The sequence below is a fragment of the Zonotrichia leucophrys genome, chromosome 1 (assembly GCF_028769735.1).
Source record: "Zonotrichia leucophrys gambelii isolate GWCS_2022_RI chromosome 1, RI_Zleu_2.0, whole genome shotgun sequence".
Taxonomy (NCBI): Eukaryota; Metazoa; Chordata; class Aves; order Passeriformes; family Passerellidae; genus Zonotrichia; species Zonotrichia leucophrys.
Window position 1 is genome coordinate 94,309,226 of NC_088169.1, and position 15,134 is coordinate 94,324,359.

Below are 15,134 nucleotides of genomic sequence, written 5' to 3' on the forward strand. Positions count from 1 at the left end.
ATCCTGACCAAGAGGGTGTCAGATTGTATTCTGACTTTGTCAGTATTGTTTTGTATTACTGCATTTTTGTTTTATTTTATTTTTATTTTCTTTCTTAATAAAGAACTGTTATTCCTGCTCCCATATCTTCGCCTGAGAGCCCCTTAATTTCAAAATTATAATAATTCAGAGGGAGAGGGTTTACATTTTCCATTTCAGGGGAGGCTCCTGTCTTCCTTAGCAGACACCTGTCTTTTCAGACCAAGACAGCAGTTACTCCCCAGGTGGAGTAACTTGACAGGCACTGCTCTGGAGCTCTGAGGCAAAAGCAAGGCTGGCTGCAGCTCACTCAGAATGGCTTTCAGTTGTCTAAGCCATAGAATGATCCTCTCTTCCTCTCTCATCTTCTCTCTTTTTTCATACTTACTTTGAAGGTTCTGTCTTCTTCAGCAGTTGTGCAAAATCTGGTAGAAAACAGCTTTTTTCATAGTTCAACCCCCCTTTCATGGCCAAGGCAACATCCATCTGCATATCGCATGAGATGAGGATCCTGAAGATAAATGGTTGTGTTCATAATTCATTTTTATAGTGTGCATGTGCGAGAGGAATCAAATTTTATGGGTATCTTAATTTCTGTCCCTCCTAAATTTTAAGTGTTTGGTTTTACAACCCTAATGATCTTTAAATGTAATTTTTGAGGAAATTTCCTCAGTTTTTTGAAGATCAAACTTAAAAAAAATCAGCTTGGGAATTTCTTTATGGGAGGCAATAACTACTCTCACATGGACTATCAGGATGACTGGATCCTTTGCTCATGGCTCTCAGAAATGTAAAAGAATCACAGAGGTCATGCAAAGTGGTTTCATTCTAGTTTTTGTTTTTCATGTGACATAATTCTGGTTCAAACTAAAACAAGATGTAAATCCACATGTAAAAATCAAAATTCTTCCTTTTCAAAGGGTTTGAATGAAACATTTAGATTTTTCAGGATTTTCATAGCAATGAAAATGGTTGAGTAATATCAACACACGCTGAAGTCAGTGGTGGTGATTTTTCCTCAGAAAGGCACAGGTCTCCATAGCCTTCTCTGACTCCTCCTCTTGAGGAAGCAGAACAAAATCAGCCCAAAAAGTGGTCATTTTTATGTATAGACCAAGGGACAAGGGGTCAAACAGGCCCAGGAGGGCTGCACCAATTTGCTGACAGCAGATGACCCAGGAATCCTGGCTGGACCTCACCCGAGAAATTTGGGTCCCCAAATGCTCATGGTCCCCCTGCCTTGCCCTGACGTGCCACGGTCACCTACTCCCACCCCTAGGGCAGTGGTGCAGAGGTGCCCATCCAGCCCCACACAGAAGCAGCTGGGAGGCTGGCAGGGCCCAGGACTCTGAGTGCAGCTGTGCCTGTGCCTCTACAGGGAAGACCATTTTCCTGGTATGGAAGCGCTGGATCAAATTATTGCAAGCACTTAATTTCTTTTCCCCTTCCAGGTTTTCTGTGACAGTCCAGCCTGGCTTTGTCCTGTTCCCATCCTCCCCTACTTTCAACTCCTTTTCTCCATCTCCTCATCTCAGTTTCCAGTCACCAGCTGCTTCATTGAGTCCCAGCCTCCCCTTCTATCTCTAGTATCCTCTCTCAGCCTCTCCCTATCTCCCAGGCCTGTATCTACTCCTCCATCTGAGCTCCCACTGCTGCTGATTTCTGAGTTTTGAAGCACCAAGTTCTTGGTGAAAATCCTGTCATAAATTCACACCAGGGATGAAACAGTATTTTTCTGCCTAGTCAGTTTCCTGGGACAAATAAACCTGAACAGCACCCTCAGGGGGGCAGAAGTCTGTTCCAACAACTCCAACAGTGACACAGGTTCAGCACAGTTCATTAAAAGAGAGAGGTGAAAGGTGTCATAGGAAGATCAGAGCAACATTTAATGTAGATGTTCTTTCTGGCTCTGGCTGCAATACTCTCATGTAACACTAGTTTCCCAAGATGAATGAAAAAGGCAATGTAGTAGATTATCATCTCAGTTTGTGGTGCCCTATCCTAAGGGACAAAGGGCTGTATCTGGAAACATGTGGTCCTGCCCAGGAGTAATCACTGGTCTGTTCACTGTCAAATGAATATGAGCATAAAAGGGCTTCTTCCATCTCAGTGGGGAAAGTCAGAGGTTGCTGCCTTTAAAGCCTGACCAGAAACACACAGTATAGCTGCTACCCTCCAGCTCCACAAAACTGTTTCCCTTGATATTTCTTGTGTACTCTTGGACTTTTCTGTGGATTTTCAAAACCCATTGATGGTGCTGCAAGTAAGTGACCCTTTCCAACAAGAGAGGAAAGACAGGCTTTGACTCCACTGCTCCTGTCCAGTTTGTCACCCACAACGTTGGAAAAATAAAAGCCCTTTGAGCCGTGCTTGCAGATCTCTGTGCGTGTGCGCACAGGCAGCTGTGGATAAATGTGATTGCGCACGCAAGAGTATGTGTGATAACATCATCCAGATGCCACACCACACTCTTGGATTATGTCAGTCTCACCCAATGAAGCACACTGAGCAAATGCTAATAGTTAAGAGCTAATAAACACTACACTAGAAGGTCAGTGCTGAATCGTTCGGATTGCGCACATGGTTTCTCGGATACTTTCCCCCAGTAGTTCCCTGTAGCCAAAGAGAGGCTGTGTAGCTGCAGATCTCCCCTTAGCAGGGATTTTTAAAGCCCTGCACTTTACTGAGTCAGCTGAATAAGTTCAGAAAGAAACAGCCCTGATATAGTTGGACAGCATTATGGCCAGAAAGCAGATTTCACAGGTTTCAAAAGGATGCTCTCAGTGAGAGTTTCCACATTTTTTATATGGTTAGCTCAAAGCAAAAAATGTCATACTTTTTTAAAATCTCATATTTACACAGGTCAGAAATAAAAGAGTGGACAATTCTTTGTCTCCTTCATTTTATTTCTCTGCACCTTGCTGCCTTTTCTTTATTACCAGTCCTCGTACATGCCATAGGATCACAGTACACTTCAGGCTGTGCTCCTGTCCTGACAGTGCAACTTATACGTAAATCAAGTGAAAATGTCTTGTTTGCTTACATGATAAGGACTCTGCTTCACTGTCTGCTATTCTTTTGGTCACCTGTAGCTGTTAATAAACTGGAGCCTTAGTTGACCAAATCACTGCTCACTTCCTTCCTTCAGCTGACCCTTCTGTGGACTTCCAGAAGTTCCTGCTCAGACAGTAGATGTAGTTAGAAGGTGGCCACACAGTGCTGGAGACAACTGTGGGAGTAATGAAGACATTGAGAGGGTTAAAAGAAATGTGTCGGACCAGTAAAATAATTTTGCGTCATTCTCCAGCTATTCATTTAACCCCAGACCTAAACTCCTTCAGCTTTAGGATTATCTGACCTTCTAGACTTTTTAAATTTGGATGAATATCAAGAGAAATAAAACACTTCTCTCCCAGGATAGCAGCAGATACTGTTAAAGTTCTAACACCAGTATTGGACCAAGATTGATGTACCTTCAAATGTGGTCTGTGTTGAGAACTCAACTCCACATACTTGGAAGTTCAAGGCAACTTCCTGACCACAAAAAAAGTTTGGGACCCATGTTTGGAACAAATTCTTCTGTTTTTCCTGATGATCCTGTAGAAGATGTGCTCTCCCTCCTGCCCCACCCTGTGCTGCAGTGATGTGGGAATAGAGAGCAAGAATCTTATGAAGTCATGGAATCTTAGATCATAGAATCGTATAATTTTGGGGGTTAAAAAGAACCTTAAAGATCATCTAGTTCCAACTGCCCTGCCATGGGCAGGAACACCTTCCACTAGACCAGGGTGTTCAGAGCTCCATCCAGCCTGTCCCTGAACACCTCCAGGGATTGAACATCCATACCTTCTCTGGTCAACCTGTTCCACCACCCTCACAGTATAGAATTTTCTCCTAGTATCTAGTCTAAACTTAATCTCTTTTACCTTAAATCCATTTCCCTTGGTCCTGTCACCACATACTCTCACTAAAAAATCTCTATATTTCTTGCAGACTCCCCTCAGGTACTGGGAGGCCACAATTAGGTCACCTCAAGGCTTTTTATTTTCCAGGCTGAATTTTTTCAGCCTTTCCTCATAGGAGAGATGCTCCATCCCTCTGATCATTTTGTTGGCCTCCTCTGGACTCGTTCCAAGAGGTCCATGTGCTTTCTGTGCTGGGGGCCCAGAGCTGGATGCAGTGTTCCAGGCTGGGTCTCAGGGAGCAGAGTGGAGGGGCAGAATCACCTCCCTTGCCCTGCTGGCTGCTTTGGATGCAGCCCAGGGTGGGGCTGGAGATGAATAGTCAGGACCAAGGGGGATGGGAGCACACACTGGAAAGACTCAATTTGAGAGAATCTGAGATTCTTGCAGGAGGAGTGGTCTCTCAGGAAGATGGGCATGAGTTCAAACCAGGAACTGGGGACTCTAAAGGGAAGAATGAGCAGCTTATGATGGATATTTCTCTGAAGTTTCATGAAGTTTCAGTAGGAAGGGCCCACCTTTGCCAGAGATCTGAAAGTCAAGACTCTTTCCAACCCTTTCCAAGGGTGTCCCATTTGCCCAAGCAATTTGTCCCACAAGTCATCTTTCAGCGTTTAATTATGAAGCTTAGATGGCCAGCAGTAAATTGGCAATAGAAATTATCAAACCATTCCTAGAGTTGAGAAAGCACAGCTCAGAATTACTGCTGACATGTCAGTAGCCATAAATAACACATGAGTGTGCAAACACGGGTTTTTAACCTACAGAAGTGCCTCACCCCTCAAGACCAGTCAAGGTGCTCTGACTGCCAAATGCAGTTAACCTGGACCCTGTCGATTGGGGTGCTCACTGCTTTTGGGGGGTCTGCCTGCACCTTGAGAAGTTATTTCACCCACTAGCAATGTGGTCAAGCTCAAGAGCTCTGTTCTCAGGTTAGTAACTTCATAGATTGTAAAGCCAGAAAGGACTTTAACGATCATCTGGTCTGGCCTGGCCTCCCACATAACACGTGACAAATAATGTCACCAAGTAATTCCTGCCTTAGCTTGTTGCTGAACTAAAGGTATCTTACTTGAAAAAAAAAATAATGCAGGTTTTTCTTGATTTTTAAGACAAAAGTCACGCAAGTCATGCAAAAGTCATGCAAATACCATATCTCATGGTATTTTCTTGCCAAGGTTAATTATTTTCAGGGCTTTAAAGAAACATGGGATTTCTTACTTGATTTTTTTGGTCTCGATCTTACTTTTCCTTTGTAAACTAAATTCAACAACCTCCTCATGCTAGAAGTACTATCAACTCCCGTCTCAAAAATTTTTTTGCTTTATACCAAATTTATAAACATCATCTCACTTTAAAGCACTTACATCTGAATCTGTCTTGTAGGGACACTTAACCCTGTCTGAGCTCCTCCTATGCCTGCATGTTCCCATCCCATTCCTGTAGCACCACCATGTCACTGTGGAGGGCCAAATTTGGTGGCTCCATCAGCAACACCTGAGCTTCCAGTGCTGTACAGTGGCAGGAAGCAGAGTTATTTAGTTCTTCGGATTTTATTTGAAGTGATTCCAGTGGCCCCATTGTTTGTTTTGTCTATGAGATGGGGCAGATGCAGCTTGACCACTGACTGAACCGTGCTGTTAGCAAATTATTGTCTGGATGACCCAGTGTTGGCAAAAGTGTATGGAAAGCAACCCATACAATGGACGGACAGAACTGTTGCTGTGGATGTTGGTATCTATCTTTCACCCCCAAAAACGGGGAGAAAAATACCCACAGCATTTGAAAAGCTGAGATATTGTGTGGTAAAAGCAAACATTCTGCCACTTTTTTTTTCCCTTTAGGATGAATAAAAATATGTCATTTACTTTTGTCTTAGCACTGACCTGCTCTTGCTGGCCGTCATGGAGCTGCACCTCCTCACTGCTGTCTTCTGCAACCCATGGCCCAGGACTGGCAGACTTGGACTTTCCTCAGACCGGGATGTCAGCACTGCAGCCCAGACCTGAGGCTGCAGAGGCATCCTGGTTCTGGGGACCATGACACCTGCTCTTTAGGCTGCTTGAAACACTTTCCATAATGCTGCTCTTTGATCTGTTTGGTCCCCATTAAAAGAGCTGAAAACCTCACCTGTGACTCACTTTATGAAATTGAGCTTCTCCTTGTCATATTGAGGCACCACAGGCAATACAGATCCTACAGGCCATGGGGGTAATGTGGTGAATATTGGTGGTTTAGGTCACACAATCTCTGCTTGTCTGGGGTTCCCAGAAGAGCTTAACCACCAGATCCTGCATTTATGAAAAAAAAAATCAAGGATTTTCTCCAAGCTGGAGTTTTCTGGTGAAAAATGTTTGGTTGTCAGAGATGATTCTCTGTTCTACCATAAAAAAAAAAAAGAATCACCTCAGCAGAAAGGCCCCAGCCATCCATTGATGCACCACAGGTGGTGGGGGGCAGCATGTTGGGAATGGCCAGACAGCCATCATTTTGTCCCAGATAAATGCCAAGCCAGGCCACTCTGTTTGGTTGCATTACATTCACATCCTGTTTCAAACAGCCACTCTTTGCTACCTCAGCAGTTTCTGAGTGCTGTGACACAGACAAGTCCCCATTTCTTTCCAGTCTTATCTTCACCACAGGGAACTAACTTAGCATCCTGAGTGTGCTATCACACATTTCTGTGTGATTCACAGATAACAGTATGCTCTCCTTCCCCCTGCAGAAGTATATGTTTCTAGTCAACTGCTACCAGGAGCCTGAAATAGGAAAAAAAATGGAAAAGCCAAGTCTGTTAATCCACCATGACACATACACCTTGATTTTATTTTATTGGACGGATTTTATAAGGGCTATTATCTCCTGGTTTATATAATCCAACACTTCCCTTAGGGCAATCAAAACTGAGATTCATATGACTTGGAGTTTACAATCCAATGCAGCTGGCAAAACTGGGATTCAGGCTCATGACCGCAAAGGCAATCACAGCGCACGCACACTAAGGAAGATGAAAAAGTGAGAGAGAGAGAGACAGAAAGACAGAGAAGAAGTAAAGCCCCCCTGAAGTGATCTGTTATATTGTCTGAGCAGGAGTGCTCGGGAAGTGGTATCATTACATGAGTCGAAGCTCCAGCTAATTTGATTCAAAGGTTGCCTGACCTCTGCTAAGTGAGGGACTCCCTTTCCTTGCTGCCTTTGTCTGTTCTTAATAATTTAGCCAGCAACAAGGTAAGATCCAAGACTGACTTTTTCTGCTACAAACATGACTTTGGTCCAAGTATTTTAGCACCTGAACTCAAGAGAGGATAATAAATGTCAAAGAAATATTTATAGCTTGGTATATGGAGAATTTCCAGTTCCCTATACTGCAATAACACACATCCATCTGCAAACAGCATTAGAGCTGCAGTTTTAAAGCAGATAGTGCCTGAAAATAGAAGGCTGCAATGCAATATGGGCAAATAGCTGTTGTATTTAAGTGTTTGATACTAAGCTGATAATTAAATTAGAATTTAATTATCCAGCCTTGGGAAGCTGTTTTCTTCCTGGACTCAGGCCCACACAGAAATTCAGACTCAGCTCTGTGCCTCTTCCACTCTTCTGTGTTCATTTAACTGAAATCCATTCCTGCAATAAGCAGCTGAGGAGAAAAAGCATACAGGAAAAGAAAATTAAAGAGGAATAATTGAAATTTAGAAGTGGAAAAAAGACTTCTTATCCTATCCCATACATCCCTCCAGCTAGTACAAGTGAATTATTCTTCAGAGCTTTGTCAGGTTTAGTCTTAACTGGTTGCAGTGATGGAAGCTCCATCTCTTCCTTTGGGAGAAAACTGTGCATTAGAGCAAAGCTCCCTGCTAGCAAATATTTCCTGATACTAAGCCTGTATTTTCCTTCTTTTCTGAAGTGATCCCTTTAATGCTGGCTTGGCCCAAGATTTTTTCCCAGTGAACTCAGCTCTGTGAGATCTGGAATGCCTGCTGGAATGTATATCTTTTCACCCCCAGATTAGGGTTTGAAATCCACCCCAGGGTCACGGTGATGGAAGCTGTGGCTGCAGTGCATGGTCCCACAGGTCTGTGTGAAGCAGGCTGAGGTGTGTAGTCCTGTCCTGAAGGTGCACCTCAAAAGTAAGGGCACAAAGCTGCTCCATCATTGTCCATTGCTGAGCCACGTGCTGCTGGGAGATAAAAAATCCTTTTGAGGCTTGGAGACAAAGTGGGAAGAAGTAAAAAGTGTCTGGGCACACATGGGGGTGGGAGTTTCGCAGGGGGTGGTGTCTTTTGTTCTTGCTGCATTGGGTGTACCAAAGGGCTTTGAGCAACCTGGTCTAGTGGAAAGTGTCCCTGCCAATGGTGTGGGAGGTTGGAATTAGATGATCTTTAAGGTCCCTTCCAACCCAAACCATTCTACCACCCTTCTTTACCCTCTGGTACCTCTCATGCAAAGTAAAAATGTAAGGCATAGTGATTTTGGCAGAACTGGAGTATTTTTCCACTTTGAAAGGATATCTGAATGTGGGGTTTTCTTTTGAGGTCCAAGATACATAACTGAATGACTTCCTCACTACGGAAGTGTTTAGCACTTTTGGTTGCAGCAGAAATCAGAGGTGGAGAGCCCTGTGGGAGGATGGCTGAAATGAAAGCATGGATTTATTGGGCTGGTGCTCACCTTTACAGGACGCCTGGTGCTCTGCAGGTGGATGAAGAAAATTGTGGGTAGTGATAGAGACAAATGGCTTCTGCCCTGTGACAGGGTGGAGATCTGGAGCTGTTTAGTCATGGCAGCAGTGCTGATCTGCACCAGAGCCCCACGTTGCACCTCTTGGGACAGCCAGAAAGAAGGGCACTGCTGGGCTCTGTGCACTCTCAGCTGGCCAGGGTATCAGTAGCACTGGCTCCAGCCTAATTTTAGGCCAGTTTGGATGGGGTTTGAATGCATCAGGGTCAGTGATGGTGCCCAAGGGATTGCCTGTGCTGAGGGAGCACAGGAGCTCAGTGCAGCTGAGGAAGGGCTAAGGAACATCCCCCAGCACCAGACCAGCGTGGCATTCATAAAGTCTAGCTCAGTCACAGCATGTGACTGCACCGTGCTCAAATGCTACATTTGACATGCTTCTGGCACATTACAACATTGGAAATGTTGGCTATGTGTCTACAGAGGGTGGATGGAAGAAAAATCTGACTGTCTTGTGTTCTTCAGGCAGTGGTGGGGGATGTTTACTCAACCACTACCTTTCCTCTGAAGGGAAAGGGAGAGAGAGAGAGGACAAGGGCAAGAGAATATTCACAGAATTCACGTAATGACTAGGTTGGAAGAGACCTTAAAGATCATTGAGTCCAACCCATGCCCTAACACCTCAACTAAACAGGATCAGGGCAGCACTCCAGTGTTCAAAGCTGTCACTGGCAGGTGCCTGAAAGAGCCCTCAGGGTCAGGCTCAGCATTCCAGACAAGTTAGTTTGGTGACTCTTCTTTCATCACGTGATTTTCATCACATTGGAAAGCCTGCATCACCCTTGGAGTGACAGCAGTGGTTCATTCTGATGAGAAGTGTCAGTGTCTTCTCAGAGGGATGAAGGTTTCATTCTCCATTTCTCACTCTACATAGGATGAGGATATACCAGAGGGTATTCTTTTTGTCAGTCTAGTCCCTTGTGGTCCAGAAGAGTTGATAACGTCTCTACTCTGCTCTCTTGCTCACTGGTGCCTCATCCTCAGTACGTGGTTGATTGTACAGATGAAAGTCTCACAATAATAATGTTAACATCTGCTCTTCTTCTTCCCTCCCACCCTCTCTCCGCCAAATCAGCAAAACTTCTGGAACAGCTTTGTTCTGCAGTTCCTCTGGAATGAAAAATGGTGGCTGCTGTCTCTGTCTCAAATGCCAGGAAAACCTCCTGGCCCCTGTTATATATATATAAAGAAAGGTGATTCACCCTGAAGACTGGCCAGGTTAGGTCATGCAAATGAGATTTTGCTCATAAAGTTACAAATGAGACCTTGGTTTGTGACTTTTCCCTGCTTCTTGCTCCATCTCTTGGTCATTTCTTCAACAACTGCAGTCTCCTTGCAAGGCACACCTCATTGAAAATTACTCTGTTCTTTTCTCACTCTCTCTAAGGAATTGTATTCTTAGGGATTACTTTGCAGCTGAAATATTGTTAGTTAGCTATGCTTGGTTTCATAGATTATGCTACACTTTGCTGTATGTTGTGCTAATTAGTGTGTCTTCATCAACAGAAGGGCTTGAACAAGCTACTGCAGCTCTGCAAAAGACTGCAGAGAATTCAGATTAGCCTGCTGCACAATATCTTCAAACAAAGCTAAACAAAACAAAAAGCCTTTCTCAGTGAGCCAGACAATACCTAAAGCATGGTTCTCTAACCAACATTGCTTCATGTGAAATTCAGCAGACAAGTGTGGGGTTTCTCTTACTTCTCTGTGATCACAGTCACACTCTGTAAAATTTGTTGTGGATCCGTGTTTCAGGAGGTAACATAAGATCCTATAAGCTGAAAAGCTGCAACACTACAGCTCTGGTAATGGGCTTTGGAAGCCTTTGTCTGCTTTTCTTAAGTCAAGGCCAGTTTCATATCAGACTGTAAACTCGGGAGACAACTTTAAAACACATCACTGCTGAGTATGTGAGGAAGCAAGTCGAAAATGTGCTTTCTGCAGGAATTTATGCGGGTAAAATTTGATCACTCTGATGTTCATGGGAAATGAATGAAGAAGCAGTATAAGCATGGCCACAGTGAATTAATTTGGAAAGTTACACAAATTCTAGCCAAAATTATTTTTTTCAGATTTGCTGAGCTTTGCTGCAAGTCCACTTGTGTAAAACCATCTGTTCTTTTTCAGAGCAACCTTATTAAGACCTACTGATAATATTTCATCTTCTTCCTATGGACAATGTTTCAGTCCTTATTACAGTCCCTTAAATGTGAAGAGCTGTAATCTTGCCATCCTGTTTGCACTCAGAAAATATGATGAGTAAATCTGTCATCTCTCCTTGAATAAAAGAACTCCTTCCTCACCCTGTTTCTCCTATTTGAGGTAAATTCCTGCTGTGCTTTAAAGAGTTACTTATTATTGATTGGCATAAATGAATGGCTGTGCTGTGATTTGCAGTGATTTCATGTTAGAGTTATATGTCTGGTAATTGCTCTCATAAAGTATGTTCCTACTGTAGATGTGTGGGTGAAATGTGTCCTGGAGACTGCCTGCTGCCAGCTGTACTTCTCTGGAACATTAGCTCAAAAAGCCACTTTATATAGTGAAAATCTGTTTAAAAATTATTCAGTGTTCCCATACAACTTCTTTTGAAGAAAGATTCTAATAGAACCAAAATTAATTACTTTATTTCACTTCATGTTGAAATTTTCATTTAAATTTGATTTCTATAGAGAAACACATTTTAGTTTTGATCCTTACTCATTTTCTCTTCCTTTTTCCTATGTAGAAAAAGAAAAAATAGGGAAAATGAGAAACACAAATACATGAAAAATGCAAGAAAGCACCAGAGCAATTTTTATGATTTTGGTTCTGTCAGAAGGAAAAGCAAAAAGAAACTTTTTTTTTCCTTGCATCTGTCTTCCAGAAAAAGAAATAAATATGTCAAAATACACCACTTTCTCAGGTTTCTGAACTATGAAAAATTCTTTCTGAGTGGGGAGGGAAGGAGAAAATTAGGAAAGGAAAAGTAAGGACGAAGTCACAATCTAACTATTTAATACCTGAAAAAACATAACAGAAAACAAAACCAAAAAATAGGCAGCAAAAATTGCCAGACTGAGTAAATCCAGGAAGTTGTATGTTAAAGATATATCTGAAAATAAAGATTGTTCTCTAGCAGAAACTTTTTTGACAGAAGTATATTTTTCAGCAGGGAAAAAAAAGAGTATACATTTCTGCTCCTTTGATCTGGAAATAAAGGAATTTGGGGTATTTTTTTTTTCAGAAAATCTTTTCTCTATTGAGTTTTCTGAGTCCTAAAACAACACCTGCTCTGTTTGATGTGATTATAAATATGTTGTACATTTCTGGAGTGGGTTTCTCTCAAAGAACCATGACAGCGAGCACAGCATATGTATGGAAATATTCTGTAGACTAGTCTGCCATTAAAAAAAGGCCTCTGCAGGGTAGCACAGACCTGCAGAGAAGGGAGCCTGGAAAAAAACTTAACCAGAGTAACCAAAGAAAACTTCTGGTCTCACCACTGGCATCACGAGGGCTTTACTTTCCGCTAAGCCCAGCAATGAGCTCAGTCTCTGAGATCTCATTGAAGAATCTGAGTGCAGTAACCACCTGATAGGAGTTTGATCTGTCCAGGGATAAACTGCTTAATGGGTTCTGCTGGGATTTGAAACTGTTTGCTTGAAGTCTCCCTGCCTCAAGCTGGTTCCTTAAGTTGCTAAACCACCCCCAGAAGTCCAGGTGAGACCCCGTTTGTCTGTTGATGGAGCGCTCCTGACTGAGCAAACAACAGCAGCATCCTTACTGTGGGGAGGGATGTCTCTTGTTTGCTGGTGCATCTGAGAGGATTGGGTCACAAGTTTTGCAGCTCCATTGGTCTTTTCTGCATTGGTCCTGGCAAAAGCGAGGGAGTGTTTAGCTCCTTTCCAAACACCAGTGGTATTTTTCCACCATTGCCGCACTGCATGTAGCGTGCGGCGGTTCATTGACTGGAAAGAATCCAGAGGACAGGAGGAAAACTTCTCCTCTCCCATCTTCCAGGAGCAGGAAATGAGAGAATGCCGAGGGCTTTGCAGAGTGGTGGGTCTGACCTTTGGACAGGTGGGTGGTGTTGGTCTGCCTGAAGCTGGGGAGCTGTTGAATAACAATTCCCAGCTTTTTCCAAACTGGACCCGATTGCCCTCATCTTCCAACTGGTCCCCTCACTTCCTCCCATTTCCCATGTTCAGGCAGTCTGTTCAGCTTGGGGATGGTGGTATACAGGACAAATTAATGCCTGTGCCCCCTGGTCTGACACCTCCCCAGCTGAGCAGCTTTCCTCTGCAATGACAACAATAACAGAAGATCTCCTTTCTGCTTTGGTCAAGGGTGGAAGCTGAGCTCATGTTTGTATATCCTGGCTGTTGAGATGGAAAGTGTGAACTTTACAGAAAATTAAATCTGCAGAGAAGAAGAATGGTGGAGAGGGAGGGGTCACTCTGCAGAAGGAGAGGGCTGCATACGGAGATCCCATTATGTCCAGACCTCACAGTGTCTCCCCTCTCATTCATGCCAAGCACAATGTGGGCTGGGTGTGAGGCAAAAGCCTTCAGGCTTAGCCAAGGAGAGAGGCCCCAGCATGTGTTGCTGTGCTTAGCACTGGAGTCAGTATGGATGCTGGCCAGCTGCCAGTCACACTGGCATGGCTGTTATTAGATACCATTGTGTTAAGCTTAGCACTTTTTGCAGGCCAGATAAATTCCTTTTGTGTTTTCCCATGCTCCTGACACATTAAGAAGAGTTTCAGCTTCACAGAGAAAAGGCACGAGCAGTATAAACAAACTCCCAGTGTCCAGTGGGCATGGACAGGGAAAGAAGGTTGGGGCAAGATGAAATCACCCTTCCTTAACTCGGTGCAGGCTGAGGTTCATTAACTGTTGAGCTTGGGTTGACATTTTATAAATAACTACACAGGAAAAGACATTCCCTGAATTGCCTTTTGCAAAGGGAACAATTAGATCCCTTGAGTAAATTGCTAAAGAGGAGTGGATAATTAGAGCAATGGTGAGCTGCACAGTGGCCATGCCAGTTGGCTTGTGTTGACCTGTTTGTGACTGGAAAGTCAGTTTGGATATATTTTTTGTGCTTCATGACTTTTCTTTCTTTAAATAATATTATTTCATAGCCTAGAAGAAGTTATGGAAGAAAAGACTGGTAGTGTACTTTCCATCATTCCTCCATGAGGCAACCCTCACCTGTCCCAGCTCCAAGCTGGATGAGAAAACTCCCCAGGACACTTTCAGCTGGCAAAGCAGAAGGTGCAGATCCTATAATCGAGGACTTTTTCATGGCCTTTCTTTTCTCTGAAAGACAGAAGACTCTCACTGTGGTGAGGTAAATTGAGACATACTCTCAGGACCACACAATTGCTCATCCCTTGTGGTTCCCTTCCTCTGCTCATCAAGGCATCATTAGCAAACTCTTACAATTCCTCTTTTTAGCTCCTGCCTGAGCTACTCTTCTGGTGATGTGTCCATTGGAATTTTAGGTGTTCTGGAGGAAACTACTCTCTGGCTTTCTGCTTTTCTCCCCTGGCTGGGGAAGGACAGCTTGCCCCTTCTTTGCTCTCTTTGCAAAATGCTTTATTCTTCTCTGCTGCCATCCCTGAACCAGCACATGGTTTAAGGAGGGACCTGTTACTCTGGGAGTCCCAACATCACCGACACAAATAAAAGGATTGGGCTATGTCTGCCCAGTAGCTGCAGGCATAACGGGGCAAGGAAGGGAAGAATTATAGAAGGGGGCAATTTGTATGGATACAGGTGGGGTTGAGGACACCCCACTCCAGTATTAAATTCCTACACTGGGTAGAAATCCCTCTCCTCTGATGTGCAAATACATGATGCAGGAATCATAGCAGCCATACAAAAGATGTACCAACGTCAATGTGCATTAAAGGCTAAGAAAGGAGGCAAGACGAGAAGGCTTTAGTATCAAGAGTGTGGGGGAAAAAGCTTGGGAAGAGTTGGGGGAAAAATGCTTGGGAAACCATCCTGAGCAATTCCATTCAAAGCTCTTTTGATAGTTCTCTTTATAGTTCTGAGCAAGTAAGTTTATGCTTTCAGGATCATTCCCCCCTGCTTTGTAAATAATTCCATGAAGTCCTGTGAAGCTCCTTGGATAATTTTCACAGCTCAGGGTATGGCACATCTTACCCTTTCCAGAGCTATACTCTTTTACTTCCCCATGAAATGCTCTGCTGAATACAAACAGTACAGATGGAAGATTTTCATGCCAAATATCTACCTAGTGATGGCTTTGGGAACGTGGTTCAGCTCTTTCAGCTAAACTGAAACATCAGTTTCCAAACATGAGATTAGAGGGAGAGATATTTCATTAAGAAAGTCTGAACTTTGAAGTAGGGACATGAAATTCGGCATAGGGCTGAGTGCCTTTATATATGGTATGAGCTTTTTT